The sequence below is a fragment of the Salvelinus fontinalis genome, chromosome 8, assembly GCF_029448725.1.
Source record: "Salvelinus fontinalis isolate EN_2023a chromosome 8, ASM2944872v1, whole genome shotgun sequence".
NCBI lineage: Eukaryota > Metazoa > Chordata > Actinopteri > Salmoniformes > Salmonidae > Salvelinus > Salvelinus fontinalis.
Window position 1 is genome coordinate 10754372 of NC_074672.1, and position 22156 is coordinate 10776527.

Below are 22156 nucleotides of genomic sequence, written 5' to 3' on the forward strand. Positions count from 1 at the left end.
ATACTGTGCATTACTCTATGCAAGTCATGGTACTGTATGTAGTAGCCTGGTGCGAACTACAGTACAGGTGAGAACAATTTACAAGCCATATTCTCTAGTTCTATCCATAGAATTACATACAACTATAGAGATCCTATATATTATATCATAGGTTCTTGATTGCAGAAAATGGCTGTTACAGGTGTTTTAAAAAGACAAAATGATCCAGCTTCCCAAGGGGGACATACCCCCCCCACCTTGCCAAACATCCTGGGGATGATAATGGTAACAAAATATTGTGTTGTTTTCTCTGGGCTATTGGAAAAATATATAGTTATTAGTTTTGCATCGAGTTACACACTGACACAGAGTTGCTTGACTCACATAATGCAACAGTCATTTGAAGTCTTCCCTGGAGCTTCTCTTCTCTCTCCTCCCTGGGAAAATCTCAGCCTGTTGTCTGTTTGCTATTCAGACTGTGAGACTGACTCACTACAGCACATTGGAGACAGGTTCATCCCCAATGGCACCCTTTTCCCTACATAGTCCACTCCTTTTGACTAGGGCCCTATTTTTGAGCAGAGCTCTGTGTGCCCTGGTGAAATGGGGAATAGAGTGCAATTTGGGATGAAGCTTGAGACTCACTGCAGCACACTGGAGACATAGACAAAGATAGGGGTGAGAAGAGGGAAAGGAAATACAAGAGAGAAAGAATATTCACTTTTTGTTGCACTCAGGTTGGTTTGAATGACAGAAGCAATGGGAGAAAAAAGGGGGCAACTGTACCCAGGAAACATAAATAATGGTTAAGTAGAGTAGGTACACTCTACATCCCAAAATGGCACCCTATTCCCTACACAGTGCTCTACTTTTGAACAGGGCCCTACACTGTAAAAATAAATCCTGTTGTCACGGTAACTTACTGACAGTAGGTGTGTGTGTGTGTACAGGTAGGGAAAGAGGAACAGTGGCCCTAATGAGAACAAACCTCACCAAGAGATTGAGATGAAGGATAAGGTGAACATAGAAAGAATGTGTAACAGTAGGCCTATGTAGCGAAAGAGGAACTGTGGCCTTGAGAATTACCATTGCCGTAGGGGACTCAGACTCTGTTAACTGTCGTTTAGTGGCACTGAAGGGGTGAAGGCGTGACAAGCTAAAAGTGGGATTATACTCTCACCTGAGCAAGGCTGAACCCTTTACACGGCGGAGCAGCTTGTGATTTAATGACGCTGTCAAGCAACAACCAACGACGTCAAACGTCGTGGGCTCAACTGGCGGGAGACACAAGTTTATTTTCTTGTCTCACTACTTACTGTTCTCAGACACAAAAGAGAAGCTGTGTGATTCGGCAGCTGACTTGTTTGGTGTCTTTGTGTGAAAAGGCTAGTAGGCTAGTTTACCCTGGTCAGAGATGTGTTGGCTTTGGAGCTAATCTTTTGTAGCTAATGCTAAATAGCAGCCGTGTCCAATCTCTGTGTCTGCTTGCCAAAATGTATCCCAGGTTGTATCCCAAATGGCTCCCTATGTAGGGCACTACTTTTGACCAGGGACCATAGGAGATAGGGGGTCATTTGGGATACACTGTCTTAGAGCCAGTGTGTAGGTGGGGTCAATTCCATTTCCATTTTCTTCATTGAAAAGCAATTAGGCAAATTGGCTGGAATTGGCATTTTTTGTTTACTTCCTGAATTGAAATGGAATTGACCCTAACCCTGTGTTAGAGCACTGCTTGTAGGCCTAACCACCTCAATTGTTCTCCTTTACTTTTTAGCTCTGTCCCCCTGTTTTAGAGCATCGCTTTTTAAAACCGTATTTTTTTTGCTTCATTCAGACAGTTTTGAAATTAACATGAAGATAGATGAGAAGGGGAGACACAGTAGGAAGGTTGGGCACAAGTAAGATCTCCCGTCTCCGTGGGCAAAATATACACATATATTATATGTGTTAGCTGGTTGTGTTACCATAAGGTGGTGGGCTGACGCCGAAGACAGTGAAGTGGATCGATCGATGTCGAGCGAGGAGCTGATTTAAAATTGACATTGAAATATTCTGCTGTAAAATATGTTGGCACCTTCAATTCACCTTCAGAAAAAGTATATTTCAACACTGTCTAGCTCAAGCAAATTTGCAAACTGCTGAACTTGGAACCAATCAGAACTTCCGTACATTTCCCTCGTGATAAAGGCAGCCAATGGCCTGCTTCTAAGATGTAAACAGCCTCTGATCTGCTGTCTGTGTGTTAAGAGGAAATAACATTAGCTCCCAAAGACTGAAATAAGATAAATATCTGTTTTTGAGTGAACAGCATGCAATACGAATGGTCTTGATCATATGAAGAGGTAACTTCGTTGACCATTTAGCCAATTTATTGAAAGCTAGCAAATGTTAGTTGACTATCCTAGCCAGCTAATACTGTACATGTCAATGTGCCTGCACAGGAAGCTAGTGTTTCATTAGCTGTGTCTCAGCGAATTCAATTTTGCAGGGGCGCAACTTTCCCTGGGGATGGGGGGGACATGTCTCCTCCAGTATTATCATTGGAATGTGATACAAAACGTGCTTTAGGACCAAGCGGACACCTGGTCCTTTTATATAAAAAAATATTAGAATAATATTATGTCCCATCAAATTCTATAACCAATGTTGTGCCCCTGCAATTCTGAATCATGTTTTGGCATGATTGTCTCATTTCAAGTAACTAGCTGCAGGCTTAAAGAAATGTTAAATTATATTATTTGCATAGAAACACAAATCAAAGCATGTAGTTAGAAAGATTTTTGTGTGTCGTGTATGCTAGAATGGAGGGTTAAAAACGACAGCTGAATATGCATATTAGCTAATACATATGGCATAGCCTACACATGACATGGTATGTGGACTAGAGGTTGACTGATTATGATTTTTCAACGCCAATACCGATTTATTGGAGGACCAAAAAAAGACGATACCGATTAATCGGACGATTTTTATATACAGTGGGGCAAAAAAGTATTTAGTCAGCCACCAATTGTGCAAGTTCTCCCACTTAAAAAGATGAGGCCTGTAATTTTCATCATAGGTACACTTCAACTATGACAGACAAAATGAGATTTTTTTCTCTCCAGAAAATCACATTGTAGGATTTTTAATGAATTTATTTGCAAATTATGGTGGAAAATTAGTATTTGGTCACCTACAAACAAGCAAGATTTCTGACTCTCACATACCTGTAACTTCTTCTTTAAGAGGCTCCTCTGTCCTCCACTCGTTACCTGTATTAATGGCAAAGTGCTGTTTGAATGAATGCTTACGAGCCTGCTGCTGCCTACCACAGCTCAGTCAGACTGCTCTATCAAATATCAAATCATAGACTTAATTATAATAAACACATAGAAATATGAGCCTTTGGTCATTAATATGGTCAAATCCGGAAACTATCATTTAGAAAACAAAACGTTTGTTCTTTCAATGAAATACGGAACCATTCCGTATTTTATCGAATGGGCGGCATCCCTAAGTCTAAATAATGCTGTCACGTTACACAACCTTCAATGTTATGTCATCATTATGTAAAATTCTGGCAAATTAATTGCGGTCATTCTTAGGAAGAAACGCAGTTCACAACGTGCCAGGCGGCCCAAACTGTTGCATATACCATGACTCTGCTTGCACTGAACGCAAGAGAAGTGACACAATTTCCCTAGTTAATATTGCCTGCTAACATGCATTTATTTTAACTAAATATGTAGGTTTAAAAAATATATACTTCTGTGTATTGATTTTTTTTTTTAATGCATTGATGTTTATGGTTAGGTACATTTGTGCAACGAATTAGCTTTTTTTTCCGCAAATGCGCTTATGTAAAAACATCACCCGTTTGGCAAAGTTGAAGTAGGCTGTGATTCGATGATAAATTCACAGGCACCGCATTGATTATATGCAACGCAGGACAAGCTAGTTAAACTAGTAATATCATCAACCATGTGTAGTTAACTAGTGATTATGTAAAGATGTATTTTTTTTTTTTTTTACAAGATAAGTTTAATGCTAGCAACTTACCTTGGCTCCTTTTGACGCTGCACTCGTGTCTGCCACACTGTTTTCTCGTGGATTGCAATGTAATCGGTCATAATCGAAGTCCAAAAAGGCAGATTACCGATTTGTTATGAAATCGGCCCTAACCTCTGTGGACACCCCTTCAAATTAGTGGATTTGGCAGGTGTATAAAGTTATGCACACAGCCATGCAGTCGCCATAGACAAACATTGGAAGTAGATCGGCCCGTACTGAAGAGCTCAGCAACTTTCAACGTGTCACCATCATAGGATGCCATCTTTCCAACAAGTAAGTCAGTTTGTCAAATTTCTGCCCTGCTTGAGCTGCCCCAGTCAACTTTAAGTGCTGTTATTGTGAAGTGGAAACGTCTAGGAGCAACAACGGCTCAGCCGCGAAGTGGTAGGCCACACAAGCTCACAGAACGGGACTGCCGAGTGCTGAAGCGCGTAGCGGGTAAAAAACGTCTGTCCTCAGTTGCAGCACTCACTACCGAGTTCCAAACGGCCTCTGAAAGCAACGTCAGCACAAGAACTGTTCGTCGGGAGCTTCATGAAATGGGTTTCCATTGCCGAGCATCTGCACACAAGCCTAAGATCATCATGCGCAATGCCAAGTGTTGGCTGGAGTGTTGTGAAGCTTGCTGCAATTGGACTCTGGAGAAGTGGAAACGCATTCAATGGCGTTTGGGGAAGGCCCTTTCCTGTTTCAGCATGACAATATCCCTGTGCACAAAGCAAGGTCCATACAGAAATGGTTTGTTGAGATCGGTGTGGAAGAACTTGACTGGCCTGCACAGAGCCCTGACCTCAACCCCATCGGACACCTTTGGGATGAATTGGAACGCAATACGTCCCCGCAGCAAGTCCTCTGGTCGTGTTTATTGTACCACCAGAGAAGGAACTAGTATTGTACCTATTCTGCTTTTTCCCTTATCTCAAGTAATGAAAGCAGTGTTTTTTTTATCCCACTGTAGGCCTATCCCAACTTATGAAAACTGTTGAGAGAGGGAGGGAGAGCGAGGGAGAGCAGGATGGAAGGAGAGCATGGGTGGGAGGGAGGGATGGAGAAGGGTATGGAAGGAGAAAGCATTGGAGATAGAGGGATAATAAGAGGTAGAATGACGGAGTTAGAGACCGATGAGCCAAAAAGAGGATTAACATGGCATCACTCCCAGAGAGTGGCCGTGTGGCTAATACTAACCTAACACACGCACAAACACACATCCTTGTCTGGTCACACACACACAGATGGATCCACTGGCACAGATAATACAGTCACTATATCTCATGGCCTGCATTTCCTCCCTGCTGCTCCCTAGTCCTGTTAACTCTGTTACATAAAGGACAGGTGTTGATGATGAAGATAATTGTGAGGTAGTTGACACCATAACATGTATACACAGCAGCAAACACACACACACATTATGCATGTTGTACGTGAGACACACTCTAAGTATGTACCTGTCCTCACACCCACACAGAGAATCACTCCAGAAACAGGGATTAGCTCTGCTAATGCACCTTGAAAGAGAGAATGGGTGAGGGAAGTTCACAGTGCGAACACTGTCTCAGTCACAGCGTCTCTTCTTTCCTCTCCCTCATTTCACTCCTCCTTCCTCTCCCTTCACCTCACAAATTCTCTGCTAAAAGGGCAACTCTATATATCCCCCAGGCTAACATTTCAGCTTTCAGCTCTAATTTACCACATTCATAAGCTAAGAACGTTCATCGGTGTGTCTGTGTGCGTGCAATTGTGTGTGTGTGTATGCCCCCCCCCCCCCCCCCCCCCCCCCCCCCCCACTTGTCTCTCCCGTTGTCTGTCAGAGTGAGTATACAGAGTGATCCAGGGAGTTAATTACAGTGGGTGCCTGTCAGGCGGGAACAAAAATCCTGCACCGACAGCACAACTAACTGGTCTGGGGTGGTCTGGGCTGGGGCAGCAACCCACACAGACCCACCCCAACCCTCTCCAGTCCTGTCAGCCCACTGAGCCCAGACCGGCCTAACCCAATCCAGCTCAGCCCAAATCCACCCTGTGTTTTGGGAATGTATTTGTGTGTGTGTGTGTGTGTGTGTGTGTGTGTGTGTGTGTGTGTGTGTGTGTGTGTGTGTGCGTGTGCGTGTTTGGAATGAGCCAGCCAGCCAGGGGAGGGATGGCTGGATGGAGCTAGTCTAGCCTACAGAGTCTAGTGTAGCAGAAGTAACCTGTCCAGGAATGACCGGTTCCGACCAGTCAGTGGATGGAACCGCATTGAGGTCCGCTTTACAGCAGTGAAAGGTTGCTTAGGGCCAACTTACCGCAGTAAAAGGTTGCTATGTGACAATTGTTAGGGATGTCGGAGTGATTTAAAGTGTCTTCTTAGAACAGCAGGCAGCCTGGACCCCTGGGGATTTTCCTTAGTATTTATGTCCTGTCCAGACACAGACAGAGGGACTAATGCTCACACACACACACGCACACACATACTGACTAATGAACGCATGCACACAGACACACACACTTTCACAGGGTTAATGCTTATATATCAAAAGCACCTCAATCACAGTTGCTTCCTTCTAGAGGAGGGGTCAAACAACCATTTGGAGCCTGAGTGAAGCGAGATTTGGTTCTGGGTGCTTTAATCTTCGTTAGATACAAATTAATACAGGTTTTTTCGTGTGTGTGTGTGTTTGTTTACTCAGCTCAGAACCTGTGAAGGGAAGAGGAGACCCTCTATTATTGGATTACTGCCAAAGATCAAAGGTCAAACAACCACACAATGATAATCTCGTAGCACAGATAAGTTTAGGAAAGGCAGATCTTAAAGGGCCCTTATAGTCCAGTGGGGAGAAACAAGGTCTGGAGACCTTGTGGTATCATGGTTTGGCCAGGGTAGGCCATCATTGTAAATAAGAATTTGTTCTTAACTGACTTGCCTAATTAAATAAAGATCAAATAAATAAAAGTGTTCTTTATAATCCAGTGGGGAGAAACAGTATGGAGACCCAGTTAGTTACATGTTGTATCATGCATTTTCAGTCAGCTCAGCCCCTCGATTGGATTATACTGGATTACGCTATAGGAGTCAAAGGTCATAATCATGATAATCCCATAGCACTACCATTTCATTGTGTCGACTGGTTCAGATACCATTGGTAGTTTACACTAAAGAGACATACAGTCAATTTTGTTCATATTTGACAAAAAAAACATGAATTGCTGAATTGTTGTTGTTAGTGGTGCAGTAGTTGAGTAGGTTGATAGTGTTTCAGTATTGCAAGAAGAAGACGCCAGTTGTGAGGGAGTGGCTGGCTCTTTGTCTTCAACTTTACATCTCAGTCTGAAGCCTGATGGAAAACCGTCCAATGTTACACACCAGTAGAGTTCAGATTTATTTGATAAGAAATGAACCAGCAAAAGTACAAGCCATACTATTGATTCATGACTAAAATAGTACAAATGGAATTGATTAGACCAGCCTGCAATTATTTATTAGTCCAGATTAGAATCGATCTGTCCAGATTAGAATCGATCTGACCAGATTGACCAGACGTTTTCAACTAGGCTAGTGATAGTCAAACTGTGGCCCAGGGGCCATATCTGGTGCACCATGACCCAATGGACATTTGGCCCCTTTCATCGAACTGTGAGCTCACAGCAAAGCATGATGTTATACGAATCATTGATTGTTATGACGTATGGTTGGTTGGACTGGGAATTGCCAGGGACCTCACAATTTGATATTATTGCGATACTTAGGTACCAATACAATATGTATTGCGATTCTCAAGATTCTATGTATAGCAATTTGATTGCTCATGAGAAGATTTTTTTTATCAGTCATGGGAATAAAAGTGCAGAAAACATGTTGATTCATGACTCAAAGAAAATGGAGAACAAGCTATAGGATTAAAAATACCGGCGTTTTGGCTCCGGTACAGCTAGCTAATGCTACCAAGAGCGTGCATTATAAGAAGCAGGTGTGAGTGCAAGGAAACATATATATATATATATATATATATATATATATATATATATATATATATATATATATATATATATATATACATACATACATACATACATACATACATACATACATACAGTGCCAGTCAAAAGTTTGGACACACCTACTCATTCAAAGGTTTGTCTTTATTTTTACTATTTTCTACATTGTAGAATAATAGTGAAGACATCAAAACTATGAAATAACACATGTGGAATCATGTAGTAACCAAAAAGGTGTTTAAACAAATCAACATATATTATATTTGAGATTCTTCAAAGTAGCCACCCTCACACCTGCGCTTATTGTTTTCTTTCTGGCAGTGATTATACTGAGAGCAGCTATTTCAAAGAAGGAGTCTACTTGCAATAACTGGGATCTGTGGTTATTTTTGTTAAAATGTAAACGTCACCAACATAGATCTTCATCATCATAAATGACAGTCTTCTCCCTGGCCTGTACAGAACACTCTTTGTAAACTAGCATTCCTTGGACAGCCATAGACGGACTGTACAAAACATTAAGAGCCACACTCTCTTTCCATGACATAGACTGACCCAGGTTAATCCAGCTGAAAGCGACGATCCATTATTGGTTTCACTTGTTAAAGCCACTTCAATCAGTGTAGATGAAGGGGAGGAGACGGATTTTTAAGCCTTGAGACAATTGAGACATGGATTGTGTGTGTGCCATTCAGAGGGTGAATGGGCAAGACAAAAGATTTAAGTGCCTTTGAACGGTGTATGAAGGTAGGTGCCAGGCACATTGCTGGGGTTTTCACACTCATCAACTTCCCGTGTGCATCAAGAATGGTTCACCACCCAGGGGACATCCAGCCAACTTGACACAACTGTGGGAAGCATTGGAGTCAACATAGGCCAGCATCCCTGTGGAACGCTTTCGACATCTTGTGGAGTCCATGCCAAGACAAATTGAGGCTGTTCTGAGGGCAAAATACATGTCTCCAAGCATAGAAGTTACAGCACATATAAGGATTATTATGGTAAAGAATTTTCTCTCTGTACAGACAGCTAACACCAGAGCAATATCTAAATGTCTATATTTGGCCTCACACCCTTCGTGAATCACCATTGCTTAGCCTATAGACTCAACATCACCTTGATATGCATCCAACGTCCTCTCGTAATATCTTCTGGTGCTGGTTAATTGGAAACGAAACCCCAGGGTGTGATTTTAGATGTTAATTAAGTATTGATCAGAGGCACCCTGAACTCTTCAGACGGGAATCACCTCTCCTTGTCATTAATCCTTAAGTCTATTGACTCATCCAATATAAGTAACATAATAATCAATATAAGTAACATAATAATAAAATCATCATCAAAATTCATCAGTTTAAGCTAGAGATACTTTTGTGTATGTATAGAGTATGTGGACACCCCTTCAAATTAGTGGATTTGGCTATTTCAAATTTCTGCCTTGTTAGAGCTGGCCCGATCAACTGTAAGTGCCATTATTGTGAAATGGAAACATCTAGGAGCAACAGCGGCTCAGCCGTGAAGTGGTAGGCCACACAAGCTCACAGAACGGGCCTGCCTTGTGCTGAAGTGCGTAGCCCGTAAAAATCGTCTGTCCTCGGTTGCAACACTCATTACCGAGTTCCAAACTGCCGCTGGAAGCAACGTCAGCACAATAACTGTTTGTCTGGAGCTTCATGAAATGGGTTTCCATTGCCGAGCAGCCGCACCACGCTTCACCATCTGGCAGTCCAACGGACTAATCTTGGTTTGCCAAATGCCAGGAGAACACTACCTACCCCGATGCATAGAGCGAACTGTAAAGTTTGGTGGAGGAGGAATAATGTTCTGGGGATGTTTTTCATGCTTCGGGCTAGGCCTCTTAGTTCCAGTGAAAGAAAATCTTAACACTACAGCATACAATGACATTCTAAACGATTCTGTGCTTCCAACTTTGTGGCAACAGTTTGGGGAAGGCCCTTTCCTGTTTCAGCATGACAATGCCTCCGTGCACAAAGCAAGGTCCATACAGAAATGGTCTGTCGAGATCGGTGTGGAAGAACTTAACTGGCCTGCACAGAGCCCGGACCTCAACCCCATCAGACACCTTTGGGATGAATTGAAACGCCGACTGCGAGCCAGGCCTTATCACCCAACGTCAGTGCCCGACCTCACTAATGCTCTTGTGGCTGAATGGAAGCAAGTCTCCACAGGTATGTTCCAACACCTAGTGTAAAGCCTTCCGGGAAGAGGCTGTTATAGCAGCATATTAATGCCCATGATTTTGGAATGAGATGTTCGACGAGCAGGTGTACTGTCACACTACATAACGAAATGTATGTGATTTTATTTTCTTTTGCTTGGGCAATTCAGCGCATCCGCCTATGTTGGCCTTCCGCATGTGCGGTGGAAGGTGACCAAGCTACAGTGGTGTTTTTTTTAATAGTACACGCAATACACCAGTCTCAAAGTCAACAGTGAAGAGGCGACTCCGGGATGCTGGCCTTCTAGGCAGAGTTCCTCTGTCCAGTGTCTGTGTTCTTTTGCCCGTCTTAATCTTTTCTTTTTATTGGCCAGTCTGAGATATGTATTTTTCTTGCAACTCTGCCTAGAAGTCCAGCATCCTGGAGTCGCCTCTTCACTGTTGAGTTACTATTTAATGAAGCTGCCAGTTGAGGACTTGTGAGGACCTGCCGTTTCCAGCTACAATAGTCATTTACAAAATTAACAATGTCTACACTGTATTTCTGATCAAATGTATATTATTTTAATGGACAAAACATGTGCTTTTCTTTCAAAAACAAGGACATTTCTAAGTGACCCCAAACTTTTGAACGGTGGTGTATATGGTGTGTATCGATATTTTCATTGACAACATTCCAAGATTTGAAAGATACACATTACCAGACAACTCCTTTTTTCTGTATGTACAATTTAGGTCAGCTATGCTGGCATATGGAGTCCCTTGGGAAACCTAACCATCCAATTTTTGGGATTTATAAATAAATTATTTGGGCTCCTGAAAGGACTGATCTCTATTATATATTAACAACTTTTGTAAAGCTCATATTCTGAGCTAGCTATTAAAAAAGTATTGTCTACAGAACTAATTGAATCTGAACAACCCTTTAACTGGAACAGAATATGGAAAAATGTTATCTTGGCGTACTGTAATCTGAACCATCAATTTATACATTTTAAGTTTGTTCAGACTGTATTTAACACCAAGGAAATGTTTGATGATGAAATTGTCCCCTAAATAAGGTAGGCGCATTCCTTCATGTGATGTGGGAGTGGGAAACATTGTTTCCTGGTGGAGAGGGAAGATGTGGGCTGAGGTGGATGGACTGAGAGGGAGAATGGCTTGGGGTTATCTTTGTATGCATTTCTTTGATTGATTTTGTACCTCTAACCCCCCCCTGTCCCCCCCCCCAAAACTAGACAAAAAATAGGTCACAATCTCCTCAATCTCCTGCATAGACCTGAGGTGTTACAGTTATATGTGAAATATAATTTTCTGTCAGGCAAGCAGGGATACCTGGGGCGGCAGGTAGCCTAGGGGTTAGAGCATTGGGCCAGTAACCGAAAGTTTGCTAGATCGAATCCCCGAGATGTCAAGGTAAACATCTGTCGTTCTGCCCCTGAACAAGGCAGTAAACCCACTGTTCCTAGGCCGTCATTGTAAATAAGAATTTGTTCTTAACTGACTTGCCTAGTTAAATAAAGGTTAAATAAAATAAAACAATTGTAAGAAGGGGAGGCACCATATGTGAATGTGGCCCCTCACTGGTAACATATCCGATTTGTTTCCACTTTACCGACTAGGCAATGCTGTATGTTAGCTAAATGTATATTACGTGGGTGATTTTTGTTTTACTGTCTGACTGCTGTGCTTGACTTTGGCAGGAGCTCACCGAAGCTGAGTACCTGCACATCAAATGTTCTACTGCTTGAGCATCTGTTCCTCTTATAAAATAATAGCTCAAAAGCATTGTGGCGCTCCTGCACCTAAATATAAACCGTACCGGCACACAAAATGAGTACCGGAACCTATTTCAGTCCAAGTCAAGCACTGTTTGACTGACTGTGACTCGTAGCCTCATTGGATGACCTTCTGCTTAACAGGTGTCTGGGCAAAAACAGTCTCCTGGTTTGGTTGGGGTCACGTCTTAATCTGTTTACAAGCCTTTGGCTTGTGACTGTGGCCTGTGAGTAACCGGCCAGGAACTGGGACTGGAGAGGCAGTGCCACAGCATATTATCAAACAGGCTGTCTTAATGTATTTTTTGAACCTTTTATTTAACTAGATAATTCAGTTAAGAACAAACACTTATTTACAATGACAGCCTACCCCGGCCAAACCCTCCCTTAACCCAGACGACGCTGGGCCAATTGTGAGCCGCGCTATGGGACTCTCGATCACGGTCGGTTGTGATACAGCCCGGGACCTAACCCGGGTCTGTGGTGATGCTTCTAGCACTGCAATGCACATTATCAAACAGAACATATTTTGTTTACATACACATTTTATACATTTAGCCGCACTGCTTCTTGACACAATGCCCACTTAACCCGGAAGCCAGCCGCACCAATGTGCCGGAGGAAACATCGTACACCTGGCGACCGTGTCAGCGTGTACTGCACCCGGCCCACCACAGGAGTCGCTAGTGCACGATGGGACAAGGACAAGGACATCCCTGCCGGCCAAAACCACAAGACATGTCTGTCGCCTCATGGGTCTCCCGGTCGCAGCTGGTTGCGACAGAGCCTGGACTCAAACCCAGAATCTCTAGTGGCACAGCTAGCACTGCGATCCAGTGCCTTACAGGCTGACTACACCGCTCGCGTCGCGTGCGTGAGCGTTGCAAAATAAATTCAGAAAACTATGTTATTCAATTATTGCACCTACACTGCTCGCGCACACCAACGAGCGTCTGCGTTGCCAAGGGCTAAAATAGAAATCAGTTCTATTTCTGATGCAGATCGCGCTGCAAGTCCTGCCTCTCCCATCTCCTCATTTGTTTATAGAAGCAGGTACCCACGTGCCGTCTCCTCATTGGTTATACCCATGTGGGTGACTGAAAGACGAACGAGGTCAGTGGCGGTAATTGACCTAATTTATGAAAGTTGCCAATCGCAATATAAAGTCAAGAGAAGAAAAGGCCTGGAAAGAAGAGAGATTACTAGAAACGATTCGGTTGACCGTTTTATACGTGGATTAATTGGCGGCGTAGAGGACCTTGTACATTTCAGGTAAAATAACAACTCTATGTTTATATCCCAGGACAAATTAGCTAGCAACAGCAAGCTAGCTAAATAGGACAGATTAAAATTAGCTAGCAAGTGCAAGCTAACTAGCTAAATTGACATAAATGTTTAATGCTTTTCGACCTGTCCCGAAATTAATATAATTGGTTCAGAGTTTGTTTTGATATTTTGTGTCGTGTCGTGATCGTGTTTGGTGTGGTGGGACAAAATAAATGTATGCAGAATGGCGCACGCACGCAGCCGGTTTGCGTTCCGTGTTAGACCACTGCGCCACTCGGGAGGCCCTGCATACAAAGTTACAGGCTTGTCACATTACCAAAACAACACATCGCCAAACAGCACATTACACATACGCATACAAAGTTACAGGCTTGTCACATTACCAAAACAACACATCGCCAAACAGCACATTACCCATACGCATACAAAGTTACAGGCTTGTCACATTACCAAAACAACACATTGCCAAACAGCACATTACCCATACGCCTTACTTTACACAAACACATTATCAAACACCTTAGTTAACACATTACCGAATACTTTTTATTGGATTTAATGGTCAACAATAGCCATGTCAGACATTCAATCTTATTGACAAGTTTTATTGTTCACTGCAACTCAGGGACTCAATGCTACAATACACATTACCAAACACATTGCCACACTGAGAATACAGATCATTATTAGTACACGTACAAACGTTGTGTAATGTATTTATCTCTTGTTTTCCTCTGACAGCTACAGCCAGGGGGTGTTTTGGTTTAGGAGCTCAAAATAGCTGTGTTACAACAACCAGCTAAGTGGTGCAACTACATTCATAGTCTACCTCCCAAATGGCACCCTGTTACCTATATAGTCCACTACTTCTGACCAGGGCCTATGGGGAATAGGGTGCCAATGGGTTGAAGTCATTGATCAACTGCACAAGTACTGGACTATTTTCTTTCTTTCTGCTTGCATTTTGTATTTATATTTTGATGTGCTTATTTTCTGTAATATATGTAATTCAGGGCTCATCTGTGAAAGAGATCTTGGTCTCAATATGACTGCCTGATAAAATAAATGTTAAATAAATAAATAAAATATTGATGACCCTACTGACAGTCGATAATAGTCTATTTTGTTATGTAGAAGCAGTAGGTGTTGTATAGATTATTACATGGATGCGTTCCAAAATTGCACCCTATTCCCTAAATAGTACACAACTTTTGACCAGGGCACTGTGAGCACCCTAATGAGCACTATATAGGGAATAGGGTGCTGTTTGAGACACACACCATATGTATCACACCACTTAGTAACAAGGATATTCACTCAGAGGGACTGCAGAGAGACACCCACAGCCTGCTGTATACAATAGGCCTCTTTCATAGCTTCTCAGTTCCCTCGCTCTTTCTCTCCATTTTCTTCCTCTGTTTCTCTCTCTTTGTTACTCTGTTGCTCCCTCCATTTGTCTCGTGGTCAACTTGATCTTACAAGTCTGTCTATTTTCCTCCACCTTTTTTAATTATGTCCTGTTTGTTTCTGTTTTTTTTACTCTTATTTTACCAGGTAAATTGACTGTTCTCATTTACAGCAACGACCTGGGGAATAGTTACAGGGTAAAGGAGGGGGGGGGGATGAACGAGCCAATTGGATGCTGGGGATGATTATGAGGTAGAAAATGATGGTATGAGGGCCAGAGTGGAAATTTAGCCAGGACACCGGGGTTAACACCCCTACTCTTATTATAAGTGCAATGGGATCCTTAATGACCACGGAGAGTCGGGACACCCTTTTAACGTCCCATCCGAAAGACGGAACCCTACACTGAGCAATGTCTCAAACGTGTGTTTGTCCTTCACCTACTTTATCACATCGTATACTCCCAGTTTGTTTGCTTTGCTGGAGAAAGAAAGTGTGTAAATATTTTCATAGCCTAGTAGTTTTAGTATATCACATAGTATCGATTTTTCTCATGTGTATCTAGTAGCTGGCCCGCGTACTGTGAAATGTGATTCTGGGTTCTGAGAATACATACACTACCTTTCAAAAGTTTGGGGTCACTTAGAAATATCCTTCTTTTTGAAAGAAAAGCAAAAAAATGTGTCCATTTTAGAATAACATCAAATTGATCAGAAATACAGTGTAGACATTGTTAATGTTGTGAATGACTATTGTAGCTGGAAACGGCAGATTTTTTGGGGGGGGGGGGATCTACATAGGCTTACAGGGGCCCCTTATCAGCAACCATCACTCCTGTGTTCCAATGGCACGTTGTGTTAGCTAATCCAAGTTGGTCATTTTAAAAGGCTAATTGATCATTAGAAAACCCCTTTGCAATTATGTTAGCACAGCTGAAAACTGTTGTTCTGATTTAAAGAAGCAATAAAACTGGACTTCTTTAGACTAGTTGAGTATCTGGAGCATCAGCATTTCTAGGTTCGATTACAGGCTCAAAATGGAAAAAAATAAAGTACTTTCTTCTGAAACTCGTCAGTCTATTCTTGTTCTGAGAAATGAAGGCTATTCCATGCGAACAATTGCGAAGAAACTGCAGATCTCGTACAACGCTGTGTACTACTCCCTTCACAGAACAGCACAAATTCACTAACCAGAATAGAAAGAGGAGTGGAAGGTCCCAGTGCACAACTGAGCAAGAGGACAAGTACATTTGTGTCTAGTTTGAGAAACAGACACCTCACAAGTCTTCAACTGGCAGCTTCATTAAATAGTACCCACAAAACACCAGTCTCAACGTCAACAGTGAAGAGGCGATTCTGGGATGCTGGCCTTCTAGGCAGAGTTGCAAAGAAAAAGCCATATCTCAGACTGGCCAATAAAAATGGCCAGTCTGACGTTGAGACTGGTGTTTTGCGGGTACTAAACTCAGCAAAAAAAGAAACGTCCCTTTTTCAGGACCCTGTCTTTCAAAGATAATTCGTAAAAATACAAATTAATTCACAGATCTTCATTGTAAAGGGTTTAAACCCTGTTTCCCATGCTTTTTCAATGAACCATAACCAATTAATGAACATGCACCTGTGTAATGGTCGTTAAGACACTAACAGCTTACAGACGGGAGGCAGTTAAGGTCATAGTTATGAAAACTTAGGACACTAAAGAGGCTCTGAAAATGACCAAAAGAAAGATGCCCAAGGTCCCTGCTCATCTGCGTGAACGTGCCTTAGGCATGCTGCAAGGAGGCTTGAGGACTGCAGATGTGGCCAGGGCAATATATTGCAATGTCCGTACTGTGAGACGCCTAAGACAGCGCTCCAGGGAGACGGGACGGACAGATGATCGTCCTTGCAGTGGCAGACCACGTGTAACAACATCTGCACATGTTCGGATGTACCGATCCTCAAACCTGTGGGACAGGTACAGAATAACAACTGCCCGAGTTACACCAGGAATGCACAATCCCTCCATCAGTGCTCAGACTGTCCGCAAAAGGCTGAGAGAGGCTGGACTGAGGGCTTGTAGGTCTGTTGTAAGGCAGGTCCTCATCATCACCGGCAACAACGTCACCCATGGGTACAAACCCAAGTCTGATGGCCTTGAGATAGAAGCTGTTTTTCAGTCTCTCGGTCCCTGCTTTGATGCACCTGTACTGACCTCGCCTTCTGGATGATAGCGGGGTGAACAGGCAGTGGCTCGGGTGGTTGTTGTCCTTGATGATCTTTATGGCCTTCCTGTGACATCGGGTGGTGTAGGTGTCCTGGAGGGCAGTTGTCCTGGAGGGCAGACCTCACTACCCTCTGGAGAGCCTTACGGTTGTGGACGGAGCAGTTGCCGTACCAGGCGGTGATACAGCCCGACAGGATGCTCTCGATTGTGCATCTGTAGAAGTGCACATCTGTAGGGGGGTGCTCCCTCTGCTGTTTCCTGAAGTCCACAATCATCTCCTTTGTTTTGTTGACGTTGAGTGTGAGGTTATTTTCCTGACACCACACTCCGAGGTCCCTCACCTCCTCCCTGTAGGCCGTCTCGTCGTTGTTGGTAATCAAGCCTACCACTGTAGTGTCGTCCGCAAACTTGATGATTGAGTTGGAGGCGAGCATGACCACGCAGTCGTGGGTGAACAGGGAGTACAGGAGAGGGCTCAGAACGCACCCTTGTGGGGCCCCAGTGTCGAGGATCAGCGGGGTGGAGATGTTGTTACCTACCCTCACCACCTGGGGCGGCCTGTCAGGAAGTCAAGTACCGAGTTGCACAGGGCGGGGTCGAGACCCAGGGTCTTGATTTTGGAGGGTACTATGGTGTTGAATGCTGAGCTGTAGTCGATGAACAGCATTCTCACATAGGTATTCCTCTTGTCCAGATGGGTTAGGGCAGTGTGGTTGCGATTGTGTCGTCTGTGGACCTATTGGGGCGGTAAGCAAATTGGAGTGGGTCTAGGGTGTCAGGTAGGGTGGAGGTGATATGGTCCTTGACTAGTCTCTCAAAGCACTTCATGATGACGGAAGTGAGTGCTACAGGGCGGTAGTCGTTTAGCTCAGTTACCTTCGCTTTCTTGGGAACAGGAACAATGGTGGCCCTCTTGAAGCATGTGGGAACAGCAGACTGGGATAAGGATTGATTGAATATGTCCGTAAACACACCAGCCAGCTGGTCTGCTCTGAGGACGCGGCTGGGGATGCCGTCTGGGCCTGCAGCCTTGCGAGGGTTGACACGTTTAAATGTTTTACTTACGTCGGCTGCAGTGAAGGGGAGCCCACAGGTTTTGGTAGCGGGCTGTGTCAGTGGCACTGTATTGTCCTCAAAGCGAGCAAAGAAGTTGTTTAGTCTGTCTGGGAGCAAGACATCCTGGTCCGCGACGGGGCTGGTTTTCTTTTTGTAATCCGTGATTGACTGTAGACCCTGCCACATACCTCTTGTGTCTGAGCCGTTGAATTGCAACTCTACTTTGTCTCTATACTGACGCTTAGCTTGTTTGATTGCCTAGCGGAGGGAATAGCTACACTGTTTGTATTCGGTCATGTTTCCGGTCACCTTGCCCTTGTTAAAAGCAGTGGTACGCGCTTTCAGTTTCGCGCGAATGCTGCCATCAATCCATGGTTTCTGGTTCGGGAATGTTTTAATAGTTATTGTGGGTACAACATCGTCGATGCACTTTCTAATGAACTCGCTCACCGAATCAGCGTATTCGTCAATGTTGTTGTTGGACGCAATGCAGATCATATCCCAATCCACGCGATCGAAGCAGTCTTGAAGCGTGCAATCAGATTGGTCGGACCAGCGTTGAACAGACCTGAGCGCGGGAGCTTCTTGTTTTAGTTTCTGTCTGTAGGCTGGAAGCAACAAATGGAACTTGTGGAACTTGTTCAGTTTTTGTCTCAGTTTTTGAATCTTATGTTCATACAAATATTTACGATTTATTTATTTTTTTACCCCCTTTCCCCCCAATTTCGTGGCATCCAATTGTTAGTAGTTACTGTCTTGTCTCATCGCTACAACTCCCGCACGGACTCGGGAGAGGCGAAGGTCGAGAGCGTCCTCCGAAACACAACCCAACCAAGCCGCACTGCTTCTTAACACAGCGCGCATCCAACCCGGAAGCCAGCCGCACCAATGTGTCGGAGGAAACACCGTACACCTTGCGACCTGGTTAGCATGCACTGCGCCTGGTCCGCCACAGGAGTCGCTAGTGCGCGATGAGACAAGGATATCCCTGCTGGCCAAATCCTCCCTAACCCGGGTGACGCTAGGCCAATTGTGCGCCGCCCCATGGGCCTCCCGGTCGCGGCCGGCTGCGACAGAGCCTGGGCTCGAACCCAGAGTCTCTGGTGGCACAGCTAGCACTGCGATGCAGTGCCTTAGACCACTGCGCCACCCGGGAGGCCCTTACACATGTTACGTTTGCTGAAAATAAACGCAGTTGACAGTGAGAGGACATTTATTTTTTTGCTGAGTTTATTTAATGAAGCTGCCAGTTGAGGACTTGTTAGGCGTCTGTTTCTCAAACTAGACACTTTAATGTACTTGTCCTCATGCTTAGTTGTGCACCGGGGCCTCCCACTCCTCTTTCTGTACTGGTTAGAGCCAGTTTGTGCTGTTCTGTGACAGGAGTAGTACACAGCGTCGTACGAGATCTTCAGTTTCTTGGCAATTTCTCGCATGGAATAGCCTTAATTTCTCAGAACAGGAATTGACTGACGAGTTTCAGAAGAAAGTACTCTGTTTTTTTCCATTTTGAGCCTGTAATCGAACCTAGAAATGCTGATGCTCCAGATACTCAACTAGTCTAAAGAAGTCCAGTTTTATTGCTTATTTAATCAGAACAACAGTTTTCAGCTGTGCTAACATGATTGCAAAGGGGTTTTCTAATGATCAAGTAGCCTTTTAAAATGATCAACTTGGATTAGCTAACACAACATGCCATTGGAACACAGGAGTGATGGTTGCTGATAATGGGCCTATGTGCGCCTATGTAGATATTCCATTACAAATTAGCTGTTTCCAGCAAAAATAGTCATTTACAACATTAACAATGTCTACACTGTATTTCTGATCAATTTGATGTTATTTTAAAGTGACAAAAATGTGCTTTTCTTTCAAAAAGGACATTTCTAAGTGATCCCAAACTTTTGAACGGTAGTGTATATATCAATGAGATTTCCTTTCCATTGTCAGCATTAATAAATAGTATTGTATGTTGGTATGTTAAGCAGTCTTCATAATTAATGTTTTATTTATGCAGCCCCTATGCATCTATTCCCCTGCCTTTTCATATTATAGAGAGCAGATGTGTGTGTTTCTTCTTTGTGCGTGTGTGCATGTATGTTTGTCTTTTGCCACATTGACATGACTGAACTGATTATGGTGATAATTGACCCCAGTGACCTTTGCTTACCCCAGATCATCTGACCGGACACTGGAAACCACACAATAGATACACAGGGGAGAGCTGCCGGATGCGCAGAGAATATGGAGTTAGACAGCCAGACAGACGGCCAGACAATAGACACACAGACGACAAGCGGTGACACAGACTGATGCTCTGATTATGCACACTGACAGATGACTGTGAGACTAGTCTGTAATCAACAGAAACCAACGCACAAAATCAGACACTGTTAGGGAGTTAGCTACACAGATGTAGAGACACCGTTGTTAAACAGTTCAATGCAGGGACACAGACTAACCGAAAGGCATAGGCCTACTGCACAGACAGCCACTGAGACCCAGACTGACACATCAAGCCATTCAGACAGTGAAACAGCAGGGAGTCGAGGCAAAGGGGCAGGCCCAAGTCCAGGATATTATTTTTAGCTCTGACAATAAAGCAGCAATCTTGCTGTTGACGCTCAGTTCAAGCTAGCGAATACAGGAGAGAGAGAGGGATGACAGTGCCAAGAGGGAGGAGAAGGAGAGGAGGCGGGGGAGAAGAGGAGAGAGGTGGCCTTCACTTCCAGAAAAGGACATTGAGTTGGAAGAAATGGATCTTAGACTACACGATGCAGAGACAAAGCGAGAGGGAGAGACTAGGGGAGGGATTTAATGAGGGAAACTGCATTACATGGAAATCAGAAGTAAATCTGATTTAGAATTAAATGTTTGCAGTAGTAGCCCCTCTCCCTTCAGAGAGTAATTCATGAACACAGAGCCTAGAGGTAAATGGAAAGCAACATATTATGAATGCTATTTTAGGGATTTCTGGCCATGGCCAGAATCCCACTGACCATTTAACCATTTAAATCTGTTTGTTTTCATGTACTTGACAGGTGCTAGTGAGGAGATGATAGTTGTTTTCATGTACTTGACAGGTGCTAGTGAGGAGATGATAGTTGTTTTCATGTACTTGACAGGTGCTAGTGATTAGATGATAGTTGTTTTCATGTACTTGACAGGTGCTAGTGAGGAGATGATAGTTGTTTTTATGTACTTGACAGGAGCTAGTGAGGAGATGATTGTTGTTTTCATGTACTTGACAGGAGCTAGTGAGGAGATGATTGTTGTTTTCATGTACTTGACAGGTGCTAGTGATTAGATGATCGTTGTTTTCATGTACTTGACAGGAGCTAGTGAGGAGATGATTGTTGTTTTCATGCACATCTTTGTTTTGTAGTTTCTTTGTTTGTTTTGCGATATGGCCTTGCCTTGTCACCACTTGTTGCAATTGTCACGTCTGTTGTTTCCCGCCTCATGTCATGACCTTTGGTTGTTGTCCTATTCAGACTATAGCGTGATGTTGAATGATGCGTAAGAGACCACAAGTGGCAAGGTCAACAGAGGTCAAAACGACCACTAAAAAAAACACAATGCTTGCTTTGTTCTTTTAACGATGACAATTGTTAGAACAGCTGCCATTTGGAAAATGACTAAGCTATAAATGTATAGTCACTCAGCGGTTCATAGTGGTATATTATTTGCTTATTTGGCTTTTTATAATGGTGGTTTGAGCTCTGAATGCTGATTGGCTGAAAGTATACCACAGGTTTTACTCTTCTAATTACATTGGTAACCAGTTTATAATAGCAATACGGCACCTCGGTGGTATATGGCCAATATACCACAGATAAAGGCTGTATCCAGACACTCCCCGTTGCGTCGTGCATAAGAACAGCCCTTAGCCTTTGTATATTGGCCATATACCACACCCCCTCAGGCCTTTATTGCTTACTGTAAGTAACCAACAGAGGGCCCAGTCAGTAGCCTGGTTTGTGTATATATGTGTGTGTGCACGCCAGCATACATGTGCGTGTGCATGCGTGAGTGTTATTCCCAGTGGGATACTCTGCCGGAGCCAGGGATTTCTGCAGCATCCGCCATACTGGGCCCAATGGCAGCGTGGCAGATGCCGCAGAAGTGTCTTATAGGCTGAGGTGGGTGTTGTCTCCACTCATGCAGATGAAACTATATCGTGCTTGCTCCATCTAGTGGTGGTAGGTGTTTAATTACATTAAATATGGTTGCTTGGTCG

The 22156-nt window shown here is 43.6% G+C and overlaps 1 protein-coding gene across 3 annotated transcripts in view; it reads left to right on the forward strand.

The window, feature by feature from the left end:
• The window catches only part of si:dkey-151g10.3 (serine/threonine-protein kinase WNK2), a 75805-nt gene that overhangs the window by 19471 nt on the left and 34178 nt on the right, over positions 1 to 22156 (forward strand). The window lies entirely within an intron of this gene.